Source organism: Mauremys mutica, chromosome 2 (assembly GCF_020497125.1).
Source record: "Mauremys mutica isolate MM-2020 ecotype Southern chromosome 2, ASM2049712v1, whole genome shotgun sequence".
Taxonomy (NCBI): domain Eukaryota; kingdom Metazoa; phylum Chordata; order Testudines; family Geoemydidae; genus Mauremys; species Mauremys mutica.
In genome coordinates this window covers 21,265,120-21,286,290 of record NC_059073.1, presented here as the reverse complement: position 1 = coordinate 21,286,290, position 21,171 = coordinate 21,265,120, and the positions used below count along the sequence as shown (strand labels likewise).

The window sequence follows — 21,171 nt, the reverse complement described above, 5'->3', positions numbered from 1 at the left end:
TTTTTATGTCTGATTTTGTAGGCAAGTAATTTTTAAGTGAGGTGAAACTTGGCACATGCAAGACAAATCAGCCTCCTGAAGTGGGTATAGTAATCTGGAAATGTTGAGAACCACGGTTCTAAAGAATATGCAGATAGGCAGAACTCTCTCCCATCACTGACACATACATAGGATGGATATCAAACACTGATTTGGCAATGTTGCAGAATTTTATTGACAAGATACCCATTTAATTAAATGAGCTGTTTCAGTGTTGGATTGTAGCTCTTTTTCCTGCATAAGTTTGGCTTCTATTCCAGCCTCCAGCTCTTTTGAGGTTAGCCCATCATTACAATCTAAAAGTCCCATTGACAGTGTCCCCCTCATTCAGGGGTGGAAGAGATCCCATGTAAAGAGTTTTGGCGGGAATTGCAAAGAGTTAGGCCCAGATCCTTCAGGGGCATTTAGGCACCTAACTCATATTGAAACCAACAGGGGCTTGTAAGAGGCTGACAGAGGGGTATCCTCCCCACTCAACCCTACCACCTCCCCTCCCAGAAGAGTCTATGGAGATGGTTTTCCGTAATAAGAATCCAAAAAAAATGACAAGGAAGGTTTGTTTCATCAACACAGAGCCTGTTTGGGTCCCTCCCTTAGGGAGGGAGAAGGGGACCCAAAAACAAACTTAAAAGGAGAAATTCCCCAATCATTCAGAGTCCCAAAAAGCCTGTCCCAGGGCATGGCTCTTACCTCAGAGCCTGGGTGGGCAAAAAAGATTTCTTCACAGAGTCTCTCATATCACTTCTTTTGAGGTGACCCATGCTGGGTTTGGCTTGCAGCTGCCTTGCTCACAGCTGAGTCCCTGGCAGCTTCTCAGAATCAGACTTCCCTACCCCCCACTCCAAAACCACTTCAGCTCTCCTGTGAGGAACCTTCCCCAGATATCTCTCGCTGGCTCATTTAGCAAGCCTGCTCCAGGCTTCAAGTCTTCTGCAGCAGCTCTCTCACTTCTTTGCTTTGAGGATTTGGGCCCTCGGCACCCAATTCTCACTGAATGTCAGAGGGAGCTTAACACTGAGCTCCCATAAACTCTTCTGAGAAACCCAGACATTAAGTTCATCTTGGAGAACTTCAGTGTCCATTGACTGACCTTTGTAACACATGCCTGCCATCCTCTGCTACTGGAGTTAGTGGTTAACTTATTTTGGACAGAAGAGATCACCCTTTCCAGAGATGCTTGATTATCTTCAGGTGACACTACCTGAGAAAAATATAAATAATTTTCAGCCAATGTTGAAATGCCTGACTATATTGACATTTTGGGCATCCTATGGTCTGCAATTAAATTAACAGAGTGTTTGGATGTAGCCTTAATGATTAAGCATTTGGGGCCAAATTCAGAGGTTAACTGGTTACATTAATTGTTAAATTGTGTGATTTACATATTGAATGGGCTGGAAAAATGTGAATTTATACCAATTTAGCCTCGTTTAATTTCATTGTGGCTTAGTCTATGCTAGAAAACCTTTTCTAATACAGCTGTACCAGCATATCCTCCTAGTGTAGACATAACTTACACTGACAAAAGAGGGCCAGTATAGCTTATACCAGTTTCTTGAGTGAAATAAACTCTAACATTAAAAGGACTTTTTGCAGTATAACTGTGTCTACACTAGGGCTTTTGCTGGTATAGAAATATTAAAAAAAACAAAACAAAAAAACCACACACATCTCACCAACATTTCTTTACCAGCAAAAGTTTCTTCTGAGGATCTGGCCTTAGAATCACCTTTAAATCTGGCCTTTTGTGTGTAACAATTTCCTGCTCATGGAGAAGACGTGTATTCCCATGTTGTGTGACTGAATTATCCCAGTGTGGTTACAAAACCTTTGTTCCTGTGGCACGGAGTAAATTATTGACTCCACTTAATTGTTCATTAAGGAGTAGTTGAAAAGGTATCTGTATTTGCAACACTGAATTACCAGCATCAGAAAATTAAATGATTCAGTATCACAGATTCAGGGTATTCTTGTCCATTTAAGTTAAACCATTCAAACACGTTTGGGCAATGGCACTGCTTCTGCAGCAGAATAATTACTATAATTGTCACAAATTGGTAACTCAGTGGGTGACAGCAATGATAGCACCATTCATTCAAAAATGAGCTACACAATCCATGCAGCCCTTTAAAATCATCTCCTTTGCTTTGCTGAATAAATGTAACTGGAAGTCTTACATTTTATCCTACTCGCTGCGAAGCTTAACTTCTTGTTGTTCCCAAAGCACTTTGGCACCCACTGAGGGAAGGTGCCCCAAAAGTGCAAAGGATTATTAATTCTTATGACTATTCTTTCTTCAGTTTGTTTCATAGAATTCTGACCCTGCTAAATCTGAAGACCTTAAAAGTACCCTGTCATGGGGCACACCACTCACCGCTGTCTGGCACCTCCTCCACCACTTTGGGGATTAGCTTGAGGTAGAGGACTGCCTTCCACGGTTGCTTTCCCCCATCTTGACTGCTGTTCCACTCTCTCTTGGATCTGCAGTTCTCTCATCCTGACTGGGCCCTCCGACCAGGTCCCTTAAGTCCTCCCCTTCCAGGGAATCACAATCTTTCCTGACCCTGCTGTCTTCTTGTGGAACTCCTTACCTGAGGAGGTTGTGAAGGCTAGGACTATAACAATGTTTAAAAGGGGACTGGATAAATTCATGGTGGCTAAGTCCATAAATGGCTATTAGCCAGGATGGGTAAGGAATGGTGTCCCTAGCCTCTGTTTGTCAGAGGATGGAGATGGATGGCAGGAGAGAGATCACTTGATCATTGCCTGTTAGGTTCACTCCCTCTGGGGCACCTGGCATTGGCCACTGTCGGTAGACAGATACTGGGCTAGATGGACCTTTGGTCTGACCCGGTACGGCCTTTCTTATGTTCTTCTTGGTGTCTCCCACACCCTTAACCACTACCCAATGGCTGTTGGGGCGGACGGGACCTAGGCCCATCCACTGCTAAAGGTCCCTGCCCAGGGACCCTCTGAACCACAGTCATCTACTGCATTCCTTTACCTTGACTACCACTGCATTTCTCTAGGCCATTCCCCTGTGACCACGTTGTATCAAGCAGGCTGTGAATTTATGGTCCCCTTTGTGTAAAATTCCAGGTTTTCATATTCTAATGAAGTAACCACACTCAAACTTTGGTTCCTTAGCACCCCGCTGCTTGTCTGTGAAAGCCTTATACTTTGCTTGGTTCTGTTCAACTGTTTTTCCTCACATCATCCTTAGTTGGGGCATCAGGTCGTGCCTTTAACAATCCAGCAATGTTCAGTTTAGTATTCATCTGTTTCCCATGCAGTAACTCTGCAGGTGATCTTTGCGTTGTGGCATGTCGTGTAGCCGGTGTGCTTGCAAGAAATCAGTAGTGAAGGGTATCCACAATCGCCCTTCCAGTTTAACTCTTTGCAAACTCTCTTTCAAACTTCTGTTAAACCGTTCAATTTCTCCATTGGCTTGAAGGGATAACCTTCTGTGTAAAGTGTTCCCCTCTGCTAGAAAGGTTTCAAACTCCAGGGAAGTAAATTGACTACCATTATCTGAAACCAGTTCTTTGGGGTTACCTTCCCTGCTAAAAACTGAAGAGAAGAACTTAATTACTGTAGCAGAAGAGATCTGCGATGTAAACGCTACCTCAGGCTATTTACTGAAATAGTCTATTAAAGTGATGGCATAATGACAGTCAATTGGAGCAGTATCAAAGGGTCCTACAATGTCAATCACCACTTTTTCCCATGCAGATTCAGGAAGAGGAACAGGCTGTAATGGAGGGGTACATGTCACTGCTGTCTTATCATGCATTTGGCAAGTGACACAGGATTTTATGAGTGCTTCAGTTTGAGAGTCCAGCCCTGGCCACCAATACAGATCCCATAGTCGTCGTTTGGTTCTGACAATTCCTTGGTGAGTAGTGTGTGCCAAGTGTATGAGTTTTGACTGTAATTCTTCTGGCACAAATAGCCAATGTGTACCTCATAGCACACAGCAATCAAGCAACAGGACCGCCCAGAGGATTCAGGGGGCCTGGGGTCTTCGGCAGCAGGGTCTTCAGGGCACTTCAGCGGTGGGACCCGGGGCGGAAGGACCCCGACACACACACGCCGAATTGCCGCCAAAGACCCGGAGCAGAAGAAGCTCCAGGGGCACCGGGGCCCCTGGAGCGAGTAAAGGACCCTGCTCCAGGGGCCCTGAAAAACTCTCGTGGGGGCCTCTGTGGGGCCCGGGGAAAATTGCACCACTTCCCCCCCCCGACCCTCCACCCCCCGGGCGGCCCTGTCGAGCAAAGAACGTTCATCCCGAACTCTAAAATAAGGCAGCAAAACTGGGTCAAGGTTTTTAGGGTTGCTGGGCCACCTCTTTGTCAGCAATTCCCGTAGTTTTTGTTGAATTGGACATGCTGAAGAAGCAGCTTGAAATTGTTCTCTTGTAACTGCAGTAAGAGTGCTTGTAATAAGCACAACTATTACATCCTCATCCTCCGGTAATCCATCTGGTGAAGGCAAAGGCAGGCGAGAAAGGCAATCAGTTACCACATTTTTTTTCCAGGCTTATATTCCAGGTCATAATTGAAAGAGACTAGTCTTGCAGACCATGTAGCAATACGATATTCTGCTCTTCCCAGTCCTTTCGTGGTGAGCAACGTCGTCAAAGGGCTATGGTCTGTGCGCAACTTGAACGTGCGGCCCGACAGGTAAGTGCTCAATTTTTCAGTAGCCCAGACACAAGCAAGTGCTTCTTTTTCGACTGTAGAATATTTTCTCTTGGCATTACTTAGTGTCCTTGAATCAAATGCAACAGTCCTCTCTGTGTTGTCCTTATGAAGTTGTGTGAGGACAGTCCCAAGTCCATAATCAGAAGCATCAGTAGTTACAATTTTGGACAATGTGGGACTGAATAGTGCAAGTACTGGACTATGTACAATCAAGTCTTTCACCGTTTCGAAACTAGCTTGTGCATCCATTATCCACACTAGTTTGAACTTCTCCATAGTAATTCTCATAACGGTTCAATGACAGAAGCATAATTGGGAATGAATTTTGCATACCAGGAGGAAAGACCCAGGAAGGAAAGTAAGGTTTGCAAATCTGTTAGAGGAGGAGCATTTGAAATTGCCAGGATATGATCTGGGATCAGGTTTTAGTCCAGCCTGTGAAATTGTATGCCCCAGAAAGGAGAGTTCAGTTTGTCTAAATTTGCATTTGGACCATTGAGCTTGAGGCCTGCTTTGCTGATGCAGTTTACTACAGACTGCAGGTTATTGTCATGCTCCTCAGTAGTATTTCCAAACACGATAATATCATCCAAATAGCACTGAACTCCATGTTGATTCTTCAGAATCAATGACATCATTTTTGGAAGGCACTTGGGGCTGATGCAAGACCGTATGGAACACATTTAAAACGAAATAGTCCCTCATGTGTAATAAATGCTGTGAGGTCTCTGCTGTCTTCATGCAACATAACCTGGTGGTATGCGCTCTGCAAATCAAGAGTAGAAAACATCTTTGCTCCACGGAGTTCTGCAAATACTTCTTCTATGTGAGGAAGAGGATGGTTGTCAATCACAATAGCTTTATTTGTCTCCCTTAAATCCACACAAAGGTGAATGCCTCCACCCTTCTTCTGCGTCACCACTATAGGTGAAACCCATTCCGAGGAGTTAATCTCTTCAATAATGTCATTTTGAACAAATTTTCTAAATTCCTCTGAAACAGCTTCTCTGACTGAAAATGGTAAGCACCATAATTTGTCGTACAGGCATCACATTATTCTGCGTTTTAACTTTATGCAGAAACCCATAAGCACAGCCGAGTTTCTCCTCAGCTTGGTGTTGGGTCCCAGCTGAACTGGTGTGTGTGCTGCAAGAGTGCTTTGCTGAGGAAGATCAATTCGTCCATTAACTACCCTGAGATTTAAAGCAGCCAATAAATCTCTGCCAAGGATAGGAGTGCCTTTGTGGACAATGTAGAACTCTGCAGTTACACAGCAATCACCAAAAGTAACTATGGCTGGCAGGCAGCCACGTACTGGAATATGGTTTTTCAAATAGCACACCAACTGAAGTTTGGGTTCAGTAAGAGGCACATCTTTAAAGTAATGCAAATAGATGGAATCAGGTAGTATAGATACTGCTGAGCCAGTGTCCAACATTAGCTGAATAGAGTGTGATTTGCCTAAGGGTATGGCAGAAACGTTTACAGTGCAAGTTATCTGTTCTGGAATATGTGCAGTAGTGATTTTGTCCACGCTCAGCACAGTAACATCTGGTATTGTAACTGCATGCACCTGTTGATTGAACTGGCTACTGCAACATACTTTAGCAAAATGCCCAATCTTTTCGCAATGATTGTACTGAGCTACTCTTGCTGGACATCCTGTGTAGCTTGCAAGGTGTTGTGGGGATCCATAGCGAAAGCATGCTTTTACTGTATTTTGCATTTGCTGATTCAGTGGCTTTTTATTAGTTTTCCTCCTGCAATTGTTTGTCTGCAGCGATAGTGAACTTTTCTGCAAAGGAGACACAGCATGGACTGTGCCTCCTGTATCTTTGCTCATTATTTTGGCTTCAGCTGTAGCTGATACAATCTGAGTAGCAATGGTTATTGCTTTTTCTAGTGTAAGTTGTGGTTCTAGAAGTAAGCGTTCTCTTACAAGAAGCATGGTTGTTTTCTCAACGAGCTGGTCTCTAATCATCTCATCTGCCATATTCCCAAAGTCACAAGTTACAATCAGACTCCTCAGGGAAGCAATATACTGCATTATAGTCTCTCCTGGTTTCTGCTCACGCTGGCGAAATCTGTAGCGATTAGCTACTACATTCACTTTTGGCACAAAAAAAGTTCTTTAATGCAGTGAGTGCAGTCTCATATTTAACATCTGCAAGGGGAAAAGTGTAAAATATATGCTGCCCTTCTGCTCCAAGGCAGTGGATTAGCAGAGTACGCTTTCTTACTTCAGAAATCTCTGTAGCACTGATTGCAAGCAGATAAGTCTCAAACATATGGATCCAGACAGTAAAAGCAATTAGAGGCTCACCTTTGCTTTGCAGAAACGATGCAGGTGGGTTCAGAGGCAGAAGATCCACCCTCATCGCCAAAATGTTGTATCAAGCAGGCAAGGTACTAACAAGCTTCAACAGGACTTAATTTACAGTGGAAACCTCTTTACCAAGCTGCTGCTGAACACTCTGTAACTCTCACTCAGCCTCCTCTACTCCTCCCCCTCCTTCCTGTTTCCTGTGCTTTCAGACTCCCAACAGCCAGTGCTCTCAGTTCTAATAATTACAAGCAACATCTAAATACCACAGCACCCTACTCAATCCCAGCAGCCCATCCGGAGCTCCTTCTCTACTCCCCAGGTCCCTGCCTGCTATGCTATGTCCAAGGTACTACAGGGTGGCAGCCTGCTAAGGACACAAGCCCCCAACAGCCACTGACCCTGCTCTGCCCTGCAGCTCTGCTTATATGGGCCTGCTGGGCCTGGATAGGCTGCTTCTCACAGCCCCCCTCCTATTGGTCGCTTCCCTGCCCAGTCTCCCTAGGCCTCTTAACTCCTTACTTGCCAGTGTGGGGCGGACGCCCCATCACACAACCATCAGGCATGTTCAGCAGGCTGGTTTGCATCACTCTATCCCAACTCTCATCTGAGCTGGGTTTTCCTTACATGCCTCAGGGTTCAGTATGCACAGCAGCCCTCTGGCAGATATTTATTACATTTTAAAAAACAGTCTATTATAGCCTGCACTGATGAATTTTCTGCTACTGGTGAGTTGGGAATTCAGTTACCCAGAGTTTCCCTGCTGGTTGCAAAACACAATGGGCACATTTCCACAGAAGCAATGGATGAGTCAGGCAGAGGGGGATAAAATGTTCAGCAACCCTTCCCTGTACACAACAGCACCTAAGCTGCCACTGCAATTCATCATAAAGCTATCAGCACCTGGAGCAACTTCGCCAGCAAGCCATTTCAGTTATTGAGGCAGATAATAATACCAGTGAAAACACCCAGGAACAATGTACTACAGATGAGTAAGGGAGCCTCCCTGGGACTCGCTTAGCATGTCAGCCCTTTTCTTCTTGTGAAACTTAGGAATCAGATTAATTGCATTACAAGCAAAAATGACTAGAAAAGCCGCATGGTCTACTGGGTAAAGCCATGGCCAAGCTCTCAGGAGACTTGGGTGATATTCCCAGCTCTGACACTAACCAGCTATATGACCTTGACTGAGTCACTTATGCCCTCTTTGCTGCTGTTTACCTTTCCACTTTCTGTCTATTTATTTAGATTGTTTAAGCACCTTGAGGCAGCAACAGTCTCTTACTGTGTGTACGTACAGTACCTAGAAAACTGGACCTTGATCTTTGTTGGCATTTATAGGTGCTACTGAAATGCAAATCAATAGTAATAAAAGTCACACAATAACTTTTTGATAGTCGTTTAAAATTTTTTGTATCAGTATTTTTATTTTTTTCCTACCAGCAACCATTCCTCATTGGCTAGTCACATTGTTACACCTTGGGCTCCATTCAAATGCTTTGGCTACTGTTCATGGACAGCAAAGTAATTAAGGGATATTCATGAATTAATCCTCACACTATTAGAAGTGAAACAGGATTGTCCCACTTTTCCATCTGGGGGAAACCAAGGAACAGAGTTTGTGAGTTGCTAAAGGCCACAGAGGAAGTTAGTTAGTTTCAGAGCAAAGATTAGAACTCAAGGGGTCCTGGTGCCCAGCTGAGTGTTCAGACCATTAGATCATCTTAAATTCTGGAAATTGAGGTAGAAAGGATCCTGATCCTGCACTGGGATCCACATGGGCAGATCCCTGAATCACGGAATTACGCCCACATCCTCAAAGGTATTTAAGTGCCTGATTCCCTTGATTTCAATGGGAATTAAATGCTTCCATACCTTTGAGGATCTAAAGACCATTCCATCAGAACAATTTAACTTCCAGACAGAGGTCGGGAAAAAAAGGAAGAAGGATGCTCCCTCCCACAAGTACTTAGCACAGGATGTTACTGGAGATGATGGCAACAACTTGCTGCAACCTTTATTCCAAAACTTGTGTCAAAATTGGCTGTAGAATAATGGGCTGTACAGGCAGTTGCTATTCTTTATTCTGTCTGCTTATTAATTTGGTAATGCATAAGGACAGTTCTACTTCAGAAAGCAGCATGACAGCAATCAACTATTTATGCTTCAGACATGCATGAATTACACACTACGAAGCATTTATCAGCCAAACTGATTTTTCATGAATATATGCATCTGCACATAGGTATCGGTGTCTATACACTGGTTGAATTAAAAGCTGTGTTTTGATTGTGCCTAGTTTGCCTACCAAATCAGATCACACCTCCTCAGTCATCTGTTCCCATCATTATTTACCACCTCACCAACCTTTGGGTCATCTGCAAGCTTTGTTGGTAAATATTTTATATTTTCTTCCAGGTCATTGAATATTGAAACATATCGAATAACACTGGGCCAAGAACCAGTCCCTGCAGGAGTCCATTGGAAACACCCTCATTCACTGATGACTCTTCATTAGCTCTATCTGCACGCGCACACAGATACACACACAAATGAGGGCTCTTTTTGACTTCAATGGGAGCAAGATTGGGCACTAGAAGGTTGAATATGCCAGAGTTTTTGTTCATTCAAACAAGAAATGTTCTCGCTCAAGCAGGGTTTTGCTACAAAGGAAGATGATTCCAGTCATAAACTGTGTGCAATACCAGAGGAGAAGTACTCATCTGTGAATTCTGAACCCACTCCCAATTTCCTATTATTAGTGCTGAGACCACCAAGCCTCTGTTACCGGAAGAGCAAAGATGCCACTCCAGATATTGTTGAAAATTTACCAAGCAGCCTCATGTCCAGCAGAGTAATTAATACAACCCTCAATTTGGCTTCATATGTATTTTGTCTTAGTAAATCATTGGGCCAATAACTTTGACAAGGCCTTTGTATTTTCCTTAGTGAATTCAACTGAGGCAGGGGTTCTCAAACTTTTTTTTTCTGGGCCCCCTTTTGAAAATATTTCAGGCTGTGACAACGCCCCGCCCCCCAAAAAAGTAATAGCAAATTACTGTACAGACTCACAGGAGCACGAAGTGAAGCATGGAATCTTTATTCCTGCAGCCAAAGGCTCCGAAGCCTCTCAAAAAATGTAAAGCAACAATTTGCAGGAATAAATACGTGGAAATTTAATCAACGTGTTTTCTGAAAAAAAAAATAGAAAACAGGATACAGTGTGGGGAGCTGGAAGCCTTTTTCAGTGATTGTGGCAATAACAACAACATTGTCCAATTTATGGCAATAACCAGAGCATTGTCCAAGGATTGTGGCTTTATACACAACTACGTGCAAACAAGTATCTAGACAATTATTGTGAGGGATTCTAATGTTTTGATAGGGATACCACACATCTGGGTTTTCCTGGACATGACCTCTGTTTTGATCCTCCAAACTCCATCCGGGCGGATATTTGAAACATGAAAAACTTTCCTGAGTGTCTACAACCACTTCCATGGAAGTTGTGGGAAATGATCTGCTGTTAACAGAGTCCAACAAAATGTATACAATCCAATGTCCCCACAAAAGAAAGGGTCTTCAGCCAACCTCTGGTCTCCTGTGAGTGGCACCCCTTTGGCTCTGGGATTATAATTTCTCTAGCCTCTCCTCCTTTCCAAGGGAGGGAAAAGGGGTCTATGTCCCTTCCATGAAATAGGTTGTTAGAACAGGAGCCCAGGCCCTCCCTCTCCACTGGGCGATCAAATGCCTCACCCATGATCAAAGGGTATTAGATCAAAGAGGTCTAGTCTTAGGGAAAGGCTAGCCTCTCCTCTCAGGCCTGGGGTAGTTGCTGCTAGAAGAATCTCTCTGCAGCCTGGACTCCTGTTGCAGCCTTATTCAGGATCTACTGAGGTAAGTCTCTTGTTCTCTGCTGTCTCTCCCCCTTCTGAGCTGTCTGGCTCTGTGAATGGTGTGTCGGTGCAAAGGTGCCTGCCCTAGCCAAAGGAGGGTGGGAGCATGGCTCTGACTCACTCAGCTGAACAGGGCTGTCAGTCCACCCTCCTGGTGTCCAGTAACCTGGACATCTTCTCTGTTCTCAGGTCCATCGGGGGGGGTAGTAGGGGAACCTAGGCCTACTCCCTCCACTGGTTCCAACTCAGGGCCCTTAAGCTAGACAAGGAGAGTCAGGGCTTGCTGACTCTGACAGTCCCCTGAGCTCCTTCCTACTTCCCTCAGGCCTCTGTAGGATCTTTGGTCGGTTGGCCTGTTTGCCCCTTTCTGGGGTGTTGTCCCTGGGCAGCTCTCGAGCAGTCTGCTGACAGGAGTTCCTTTCTCCTGCCTGCTCACTCGTCCTTTAGCCGCCCCACCCTTTTGCTTCCCAGCCCTCTCATCCTCCCATCTCCTGTTAGCCAGGCCAAACACCCCCCACCCCATTGTAGGGTGAGCTCCTGCCTCCATTCCCTCAGTCTTCCTAGGACAGCTTCTCTTTGTCAGATTTCTCTTTCTTGTTTCAGTGCCGGCATTCTTCCATTCCCAGTGGGGGCTACACAGTGGGAGGAACCCTCACTGCACCTCTGGTCCAACAGAATAGCAGGGCTCCCTCCAGTGGGTGGAGTATTTTTGGGTGCCAAGGCAGGGGAGTTGATCCTAAATTGGGTTGGGGGAGAATGAGAGAGAGAGACTCATCCAAATGGGGTCAATCTCAGAGGAGTTGGCGAGTTTCAGCAGGGGTCCCTTTACCAACTGGGGTCAGTCTCAAATAGGAGGAGGCTCATTTCTTCAGGGAGCCCCTTGCCCAGCTTCTATCAGTGTCACTCTTCTATTGGGTCCCACTTCCCAGATGGGTTTCCTTACCTTTCTGGTGTAGCAGCAGTTGGTAGAGCCAGTAAATCCCCTCTCTGGCCTGCTGGCTGATGTCCTTGCCTGGGTCACTGATGAACAGACCCAGATGAGCCACGAGGTTTCCCATCTTGAGGAACTGTGCTAAATTCCAATGGAAGGGAGAGGAGAGAGGGCTGCATCAGCATTCTACCATCAGCTCCCAGTCTCCCCTGGACCAGGAGTCTCTCTCCCCCGAGTCCCTCTGCAGGAGACACTGTGGGAAAAGAGCTAGAGCTAGATCTTAGTTCCTTCTGCCCCCAAAGGAGCCTGGAGCAAAGGGATGTGGAGAAGGGACCTAAGACCAGGCACAAACCTGGCTGGAGCAGGGTACAGTGCATGGTGCCCTTACAGGCCCAGGGTCACCACTGAACCAGGAAAAGAAGGATGGCCCACTGGGGTGCAGGCTAGGAGGACAGATTGGATCGTCCAGTCTCTCCTTCCCAGTATTCCCCAACACTAAGATAAAATTGCCCCCTGCCCCCCTTCGTCATGCTCACCTCCAAGATGTATTGGAGCCTGTCTGTGTCCGCGGACTCTGCCAGAGAGTCCTAGCATGGCAGCTAGGAGGTCTGCCAAGTTCTTGTGCAGAGCCTGCAAAAGAATGGAGAGCCATGGGTCAAAGTTAGGGAAACTGGGGAAACTTCTCCTCTCTGTCAATATCCCACTGTTCGGGGGATCATCATTGAGATTCTGAGAGGTGGGAGGCTGAGGGGTCCCAAATGATGTCCCAGGTCACCACCGGAGGAGATCACTCTCAGAGCACTATTCCAGCCCCACCTCTTTGTGAGGGCTTCCTACAATGAGAACAGCATTCCCCCCCACACACACACACACACACCCTACTTGGTGGAGGGAGGGAAGCAGGGAAAGGGAGAAAGAAGCAAGAGAAGAAAAGAAAGGGGAGAGGGAAAGGGAAAAAGGGAAACCAAAAAGGACAAACCCCAGTGTCCCCAGTGATTCTATGGTACAAAGTCCTAGGTGGGAAATCAAATTCTGCCATCTTAACCTTGTGATTTCTTTGCCTAGAATTCAGCTGGCACTAGGTGGAACAGACTGAACGGGAATGAACAGGTTCCAAATCTCTCTGAGGCTCTTACCTTCTAAACAGGGACTACAAAATCAGTAGTAGGGCAGGAGAAAACTCCAAAGAGGTTCCTCCTCAAGCTCATGTATGTGAATCATAATTCTCTCTCAGTCCTCAAGTCCCCTGCAGCAAAGCAACATGGGTCTCTGAAGTTGCCCCTGCCCTGCACCTCTGTCCTGCCTGGCTGATATCAGGATCTTTCTGTGAGGTCACCACCTCCCCACCACCTTTGCCCAATAGGCTGAAGTCCTGCAGAAGGCCTTAGTGATGTCACTGCCACACTCACTCCTCTCCAGCCAGGCTGATGTCCTCCTGGCCAGCCTCTTTGGAGATTTGAGTTGCGTCCCCTGGCTCACCCCACTCAATGACTGTTGAGTCTGTGGGTCAAGCTGGCTGCACAGTAAAGCATCAGAGACTGCTCCCCATGCCACACTCAGTTTTTCATAAATTAGTAGATTTTAAGGCCAGAAGGGACCATTAGAGCATCTAATCTGACCTCCTGTATGTCACAATGGCTAATTTTTGACCAAAGCACATACCAGAAAGGCATCTAGTCTTCAATATAAAAGTCAGGAGTATAAAAGTATTGCTCAGGCATGCAGGAGTGAAATTAGGAAGGCCAAATCACACTTGGAGTTGCAGCTAGCCGGAGATGTTAGGAGTAACAAGAAAGGTTTCTTCAGATATGTTAGCAACAAGAAGAAAGTCAAGGAAAGTGTGGGCCCCTTGCTGAATGAGGGAGGGAACATAGTGACAGAGGATGTGGAGAAAGCTAGTGTACTCAATGCTTTTTTTGTCTCTGTCTTCACAGACAAGGTCAGCTCCCAGACAGCTGCACTCTGCAGCACGGCATGGGGAGGAGGTGACCAGCTCTCTGTGGGGAAAGAAGTAGTTCGGGACTATTTAGAAAAGCTGGCCGAGCACAAGTCCATGGGGCCGGATGCGCTGCATCCGAGGGTGCTAAAGGAGTTGGCCGATGAGATTGCAGAGCCATTGGCCATTATCTTTGAAAAATCATGGCAATCGGGGGAGGTCCTGGATGACTGGAAAAAGGCTAATGTAGTGCCCATCTTTAAAAAAGGGAAGAAGGAAGATCCAGGGAACTACAGGCCAGTCAGTCTCACCTCAGTCCCTGGAAAAATCATGGAACAGGTCCTCAAGGAATCAATCCTGAACCACTTAAAGGAGGGGAAAGTGATCAGGAACAGTCAGCATGGATTCACCAAGGGCAAGTCATGCCTGACTAACTTAATTGCCTTCTATGATGAGATAACCGGCTCTGTGGATGAGGGGAAAGCAGTGGATGTGCTATTTCTGGACTTTAGCAAAGCTTTTGATACAGTCTCCCACAGTATTCTTGCCAGCAAGTTAAAGAAGTATGGGCTGGATGAATAGACAGTAAGGTGGATAGAAAACTGGCTAGATGGTCGGGCTCAATGGGTAGTGATCAATGGTTCCATGTCTAGTTGGCAGCCGATATCAAGTGGGGTGCCCCAAGGGTCGGTGCTGGAGCCGGTTTTATTCAATATCTTCATTAACGATCTGGAGGATGGTGTGGACTGCACCCTTAGCAAGTTTGCAGATGACACTAACTGGGAGGAGTGGTTGATACGCTGGAGGGTAGGGATAGGATACAGAGGGACCTAGACAAATTAGAGGATTGGGCCAAAAGAAATATGATGAGGTTCAACAAGGACAAGTGCAGAGTCCTGCACTTAGGACGGAAGAATCCCATGCACTGCTACAGACTAGGGACCGAATGGCTGGGCAGCAGTTCTACAGAAAAGGACCTAGGGGTAACGGTGGATGAAAAGCTGAATATGAGTCAACAGTGTGCCCTTGTTGCCAAGAAGGCTAATGGCATTTTGGGTTGTATAAGTAGAGGCATTTCCAGCAGATCGAGGGATGTGATCATTCCCCTCTATTCAGCACTGGTGAGGCCTCATCTGAAGTACTGTGTCCAGTTTTGGGCCCCACACTACAAGAAGGATGTGGATAAATTGGAGAGAGGGCAACAAAAATGATTAGGGGGCTGGAACACATGACTTATGAGGAGAGGCTGAGGGAACTGGGATTGTTTAGCCTGCAGAAGAGAAGAATGAGGGGGGATTTGATAGTTGCTTTCAACTACCTGAAAGGGGGTTCCAAAGAGGATGGATCTAGACTGTTCTCAGTGGTAGAAGATGACAGAACAAGGAGTAATGGTCTCAAGTAGCAGAGGGGGAGGTTTAGGTTGGATATTAGGAAACACTATTTCCCTAGGAGGGTGGTGAAGCACTGGAATGGGTTACCTAGGGAGGTGGTGGAATCTCCATCCTTAGAGGTTTTTAAGGCCCAGTTTGACAAAGCCCTGGCTGGGCTGATTTAGTTGGTGTTGGTCCTGCTTTGAGCAGGGGGTTGGACTAGATGACCTCCTGAGGTCTCTTCCAACCCTGATATTCTATGATTCTATGACCCCTACATCCTTGTCAGAGTCACTGCTTGCCTGGATACAAGTTCCCCATTCTGTAGGTGTGACCTTCATGTTTTGTTGCTGGGTAGATGACCTTGCATTTGTCTGTGTTAAAGGTTGTTTTGTTTGAATGGGTCCAGTTTACCAAGTGATCCAGATCGCTCTGTATGACTGCCTTGGCCTCATCATTATTTACCACTCAGCCAGTATTTTGTCACCAACACATTTTATCAACAGTGATTTTACGTTTTCTTCCAATTCATTGATAATTATTTTTAAAAATTAGTTCTTGAGAGCCTCTTCAGGCCTTAGTACCAAGTACCTTCTCCCTACAGCACAGCGGGGAAAGCTTATCCAGCCTTGCTGTTACATAGGGGCTAAGCATGGAACAAACAGATGCTTAAGAGCTGTGTTCGCCATAGGCTCTGAACAACACATGGTGGTCTTGTAGTGTAGACAGACTCCAACTGTGTCTCAGTCTCCCACCCTGTAAAATGGGGATAATAAATAAAACCTTCATTATCTCTCTTTTATAGTTGGAGAAACAGAGGCACACAGAGGTGAAGAGACTTGCTCAGGGACACACCACCAGGAATAGAAAATGGCAGCTCTTCTCCATATCCCTTAACTCCACATCACTGCAGAAGAAAAATATTCTGTTAGCCATCTGGCTCAAATGCATGTGGATGTCTTTCCAAAAGTCGTGCTCTGGCTCAGTCACATGTTATGGGTTTGATGGAGGAACCACTTGGTGATAGTCTGTGGCCAGGTCAGACTAGTTGGACATAATGCTCCTTTCTGACTGTAAAATCTATGCATCTATACATTTTTTCTGCTGCTAGTAAGGGAACTATGGTCATATTTTCTATCATTCACTTTCAGTTGGAATAATAAAGCAATACTCATAAGCAAACTCTACGCAGGGAAGTTTATCCGGTATTGGCTCCTAATCCATAACACCAAATTAGCCTTCTTCCTTTGCTGAGCATGTGCTTCTTTCCTCCTTTACCACCTCCTCCCCCATTCTCTCTTCTAATGAATTACCAGCAATTTGCATTAGTACAGGGTAGAAGCAGGTAGAGTTATATAAAGACAGCATGGGAAAGAAAGGGTTAGTTAGCAGCAGCTACAGACTGATTATAGCGTCCTCTGTTTCTCTTTATTAATGAACAATCTCACAGAGGGTTGCACCTATGTAGCCCTGGAAGAGCAATGCCATGTTGTCTGCATCCATAGAGTAGTGTGCTGTTGTAATATTTCACAAGCTAAACAGCATCAGGGTGGATTGGTGTTTGGATAAGTGACCTCTGAAAAAAACAGTGTGCTGTTGGGAATACTGTGGATGTTTTAGTAGGAAGCGCTTCTGTTTGAGTTAGTTTGAAATAATTGTCCCAGTAGGGTGCTGTTGGACATGCAACTTTTTGGAAGAGATGGAAAACAATGCTACTGACCACGCTGGAGATCAAAAATCCTAATCCCAGTCTCCTGGCCAGATACCAATGTAAGAAAGCTACAATCTGCATACCCAAACCCCCATTCAGTATAGTGTGCTTTCTTAAATACCTGTCCTCAAGTTTTTCAACAGCTCATGTTAATGCTGCACAACTATCAGCTTCCACCCAAGAGGTAGCTGCATTTCAATAGAAGATAAAATGGTTCCTCTTTTATTATTCTGATTCAAAACCCAATGAAGTCAATGAAGTTGACAGAAAGACTCCCAATGAGCGTTAGGCACAGGTCCTAGATGCATTAAGGAGTGCCTTATGAGATCACAACCTGATCAGACCTTTCCAAGAGTTACTTTGTATATGAAGAGCCGACTCTAAAGGCTAATCCTATGGTAAGGCATTTTTGAGCCTTCTGAATATCCCTTGATTCTGTCTGGAATGGATTTCAAGGCAGCGAAAAAAGCAAAGGATTCTGGAGTTTAGACACTTCTAAGAAGGGCTTCATTGTAAAACAGGAAAGAGAATGTAAAGAATATCCAAATAAAACTGCCCTTCTCTAAGGTGTATGAAGCCAAGAGCAGAGCAAAAGTCTAAAGTGCGTGTGGCCCTGATCCCTTCTGTAGCCTATTTCCTAGAGATCCTTCCACCATCATTTTTCACTGCCAGATCACCTTACAGTATGTTCTTCTTACAGCGCGGGGCGGGGAGAAGGGAAGAGGCTAGAGGAATTAATTCCCCACAGCTGGCCAAGCTTTGCAACCCTACAAATCAAGTCATTCAGGACATTAGAGAGTCATGGTGGGGGAGGTAATATATTTTATTGGACCAACTTTTGGTGATAAGAGAGACAAGCTTTCAAGCCACACAGAGGTCTTCTTCAGGTCTAGGAAAGATATGCCCAGCAGCAGGGCCGAATTTAGGGGCAGGTTCTGGACCTTTGTAGAATCTCATGGAACCTTCAAGATTTTCTGAGAACCTCCTAGAATGTTGTCAGCCATGCTCTCGTGGGTATATAAGGGGCAGGGTGTCACCCATCAGTCAGTGAAATATAGGAACAAACTGAAGTGAGAGCCCCACTGCGATATTGTGAACTTTGTTTTATTGTGTAATTGTGAAAGTGTACTTGTGTTTTACGACTTGAAGATTGTAAGTTAGAGACTAACAAAGGACATATGTAATGAGAAGCTGGCGATAGCTATCAAACCCCTATCTATGCAACAATATAAAAGAAATACTGTTACTTCTTTTTCCAGGCTTAACACATAGATGTTTGATGACTTTCTATGACTGCGGAATATAGACTTTTACTCTCCGTCATACTGTCTGTTTTCCCCCATAGAAAATAAAAGATGTCCCCAAAGAAGCTTTCGGGAGTTCAGTATAGGAAGTGAAACGTTCAATTGCAACACAGTTTGCAGCAAGCGGCAAATTTGATGGGAAAATATCTGAAACAGAACAACACAGACCTTTTGAACTAAAGGACTAGGGTTAACATTCTAAGGCTGTCACCTACTGTAACACTATTTAATGCTGGGCCACCCAGTGTTGTTGCAGAGTTCAGTTCCTTGATGTTAGTACGTTTCAGTTATTCTTAAAATTTAAAAAAGTTTCTATAAGCTTAGAGGAAATGAATTTATTTGTTTATGTATGGCATGAAAAAATACACATTTACAGATCCTAGTATGCCAAATTTATCATCTTAGATGACAGAGATAAATCACGCATGCAAATTGTACATCGAAGTCATGAAATGGGCTACAAATGCAATAAAAAACAAGATATACAAAGTTTAATAAATAGACAGGGGCACCAAAGACACTCCTCGCCTGTGGCACCATTTGGTCAAGGGCCAGCCCCCAGATAGTGGCAACTGTTGTGTAGAGAGGGAGTAGACTGTTTACCAGTGTGTCATCTCAAAGTAGGAATAAATGATGTGATATTAAAAAAAAACTGTCTCTTTCTACACTGCAGCTCTACCAGTGGTAGTATCAGTGTGCAGGAAAATGCACACAAATCTTCCTACCGCATACAAGATGCATGAGCAACATGTCTATCATCTGCACTGACACCAGAAGCAATCCCTAGTACATACCTTCCTTTGAAGCTTCTGGCTTTGACCACAGTTGGAGACAAGTTACCAGAATAGGTGGACTGATAGACTGTTCTATTTGTTCCTACAGTTGCTTCCAAATGTTTACATGCAATGTGATATCTAATAACATGATTTCTCTATTATTGTGTTAAAATTTTAATTGCTATTAGTACAAGCAAATGCAGTGAAGCTTCTTTTAAGGAACCCACAAATCAGGGTTTTTTTGAGTCAAAACGTGGAACAAATTGTGTTTGGTTAGTTAAGTGGTCATTTAAGACATGAAAAGAAAGTGTTTTTTCCCCAAACCAAACCACCAAAGGAAAATTGCTGTCAAAAAAAAGAGAGGGAGGGAAGAAAAAAATATGGTGGAAAATGCAAAATGTTAAAGCTAAATTAATTTTCATTTCTTTCCATTTTTTTCAAGAAACATACTTACCTTTTCCCAACCAACTCTACTATCAGCAGTGACATGCATTATCCTCATTTGACCTTAACACAGCACCCCAGTGTCCCCCATAACTCCTTAGACAGCTCTTGTCCACAGATCCATCCCCTGTACAGCTGCAATCCCTTCTCATGTCCCTCCAAAGAGCCCTATTCTCCTTATGGCCCCAGTGTACAGCCCAGATTGCTATGATCCTCCCACACGCCACAGCATGCCTGCCAAATTCATTTTTAAATGTATATGTTGATCAGCACAGGTCCCGGGTTAGTGCAGTTTACACAGCACCTGTTTTCAGAGCTGTGCCTAACATCGCAATCTAGCCTCAATGAATAGTAAGACAGTGTGGAATAAAATGGAAGCGGGGAAAAAAATCCACCCACCGCACACTATCCTGGGTTTTAATTTTATCTTTCAGTATGTATCTGTGAACTTCTGTGGATGACCAATTACCCAATTTCTTCAAAAACTCCAGTTAAAAGCACTGATGAATTGATGTGGATGCCCAACATTTAGAACAAGTTAAATACTTTGCAAGAACAGAGCAGTAGAATTTCCCCCATCTAAACTTTTGGGGGTTTACTTCGCGGTCGTATCCCTTTGCGGAAAGGGTGAAAGAAACCAAGATTCTGTCCGTCAAATCCGGTTTAAACTCAAAGACCCAGAGTAATAATATCCTTATCTAGTTTATCAGCTAGATCTTTTGCCTTATAAACTTTAAACACAGAGTCTATTGCCATGTGAACATCCCACAGGAATACTATTTCATTCTGCGTGTGCCTTGCTATCACACAAATAATGCTGCGTTTGACAGCGCGACGCATGCCAGAGCTTGTGAGTCTAATCCCAGAGGAACTGAGGCCTCTTGCAACAGCTCTGTCTACCAAGGAATTGATAATTAAAGTTTCGCTCTCTTACAAGATTCTTCATTTCATGACTTGACCCTTTATGTTCCCTTGAAGTGACTTCTGAGAGGCTGAGCTCAGACATTTGGAGAGCAATTCAATTGTCTCCTTTGAAAATCCTGCTGATGTAAGAAACTACAACATACAACATCCCAGCTGCAGGAATTTCTGTCCCTGAGATCGGAATTAACCCACTTTCTTTTTTGTGGCTTGAGGTGACAGTGCACAAGGGAACCCCTTTTTATCTGAAATGGTCTCCAGAACCAAGGATTTAGATTACTAAGAAATCATTATTTCTGACTTCTTTACCTACTTGTAGCATTTAACAGCGCTTGGTTTGGTAATGCAAAAATTACAGCACAGGTTCGATTTCATTTTGTGTCCCAGTTCGGTATTGAGAGATGCCGAGATTTCAAGCTCATGGTGATGCAGCTTAGTCTAATTGATAGGGCCCTAGACTAACCACGGGCAAGTCACTTCTCCTCTCTGTGCTTCTGTTTGCCCTCCCACCCTTTGTATGTTTAGAATTTAAGCATTTTGGGGCAGGGGCTCGCTTTCACAATGGGTTCTCTGGGCACTTCTGCAAGACAAATAATACTACTGGCATATTGACTGATGAGAGTCAGTACTACACAAACATATATGTCAAAGTCTCACCCCATCCCTGATTGGTGAGTCCCCATCCAGGCCCTGGTGTGCTGCCACTGCTCTTCCCTCTTTCTCTGCGCAGTGAGGCCTGCCCTCATGACAGACGTTTATGGTGACCCCAGCTTCACTGGAGAGCAGAGACTGTGAAACTGGAGCATCAGTGAGCTTT

The 21,171-nt window shown here is 44.8% G+C and overlaps 1 long non-coding RNA gene across 1 annotated transcript; it reads right to left on the bottom strand.

The window, feature by feature from the left end:
- Positions 1-264: 264 nt before the first annotated feature.
- LOC123365063 lies at positions 265-13,186 on the bottom strand. The gene is made up of 4 exons (XR_006577411.1): positions 13,029-13,186; positions 12,429-12,522; positions 11,905-12,033; positions 265-1,240 (listed from the first exon to the last, which is right to left on the bottom strand). It is a non-coding gene; the product is annotated as an uncharacterized LOC123365063 (long non-coding RNA).
- Between the last annotated feature and the right edge of the window lie 7,985 nt (positions 13,187-21,171).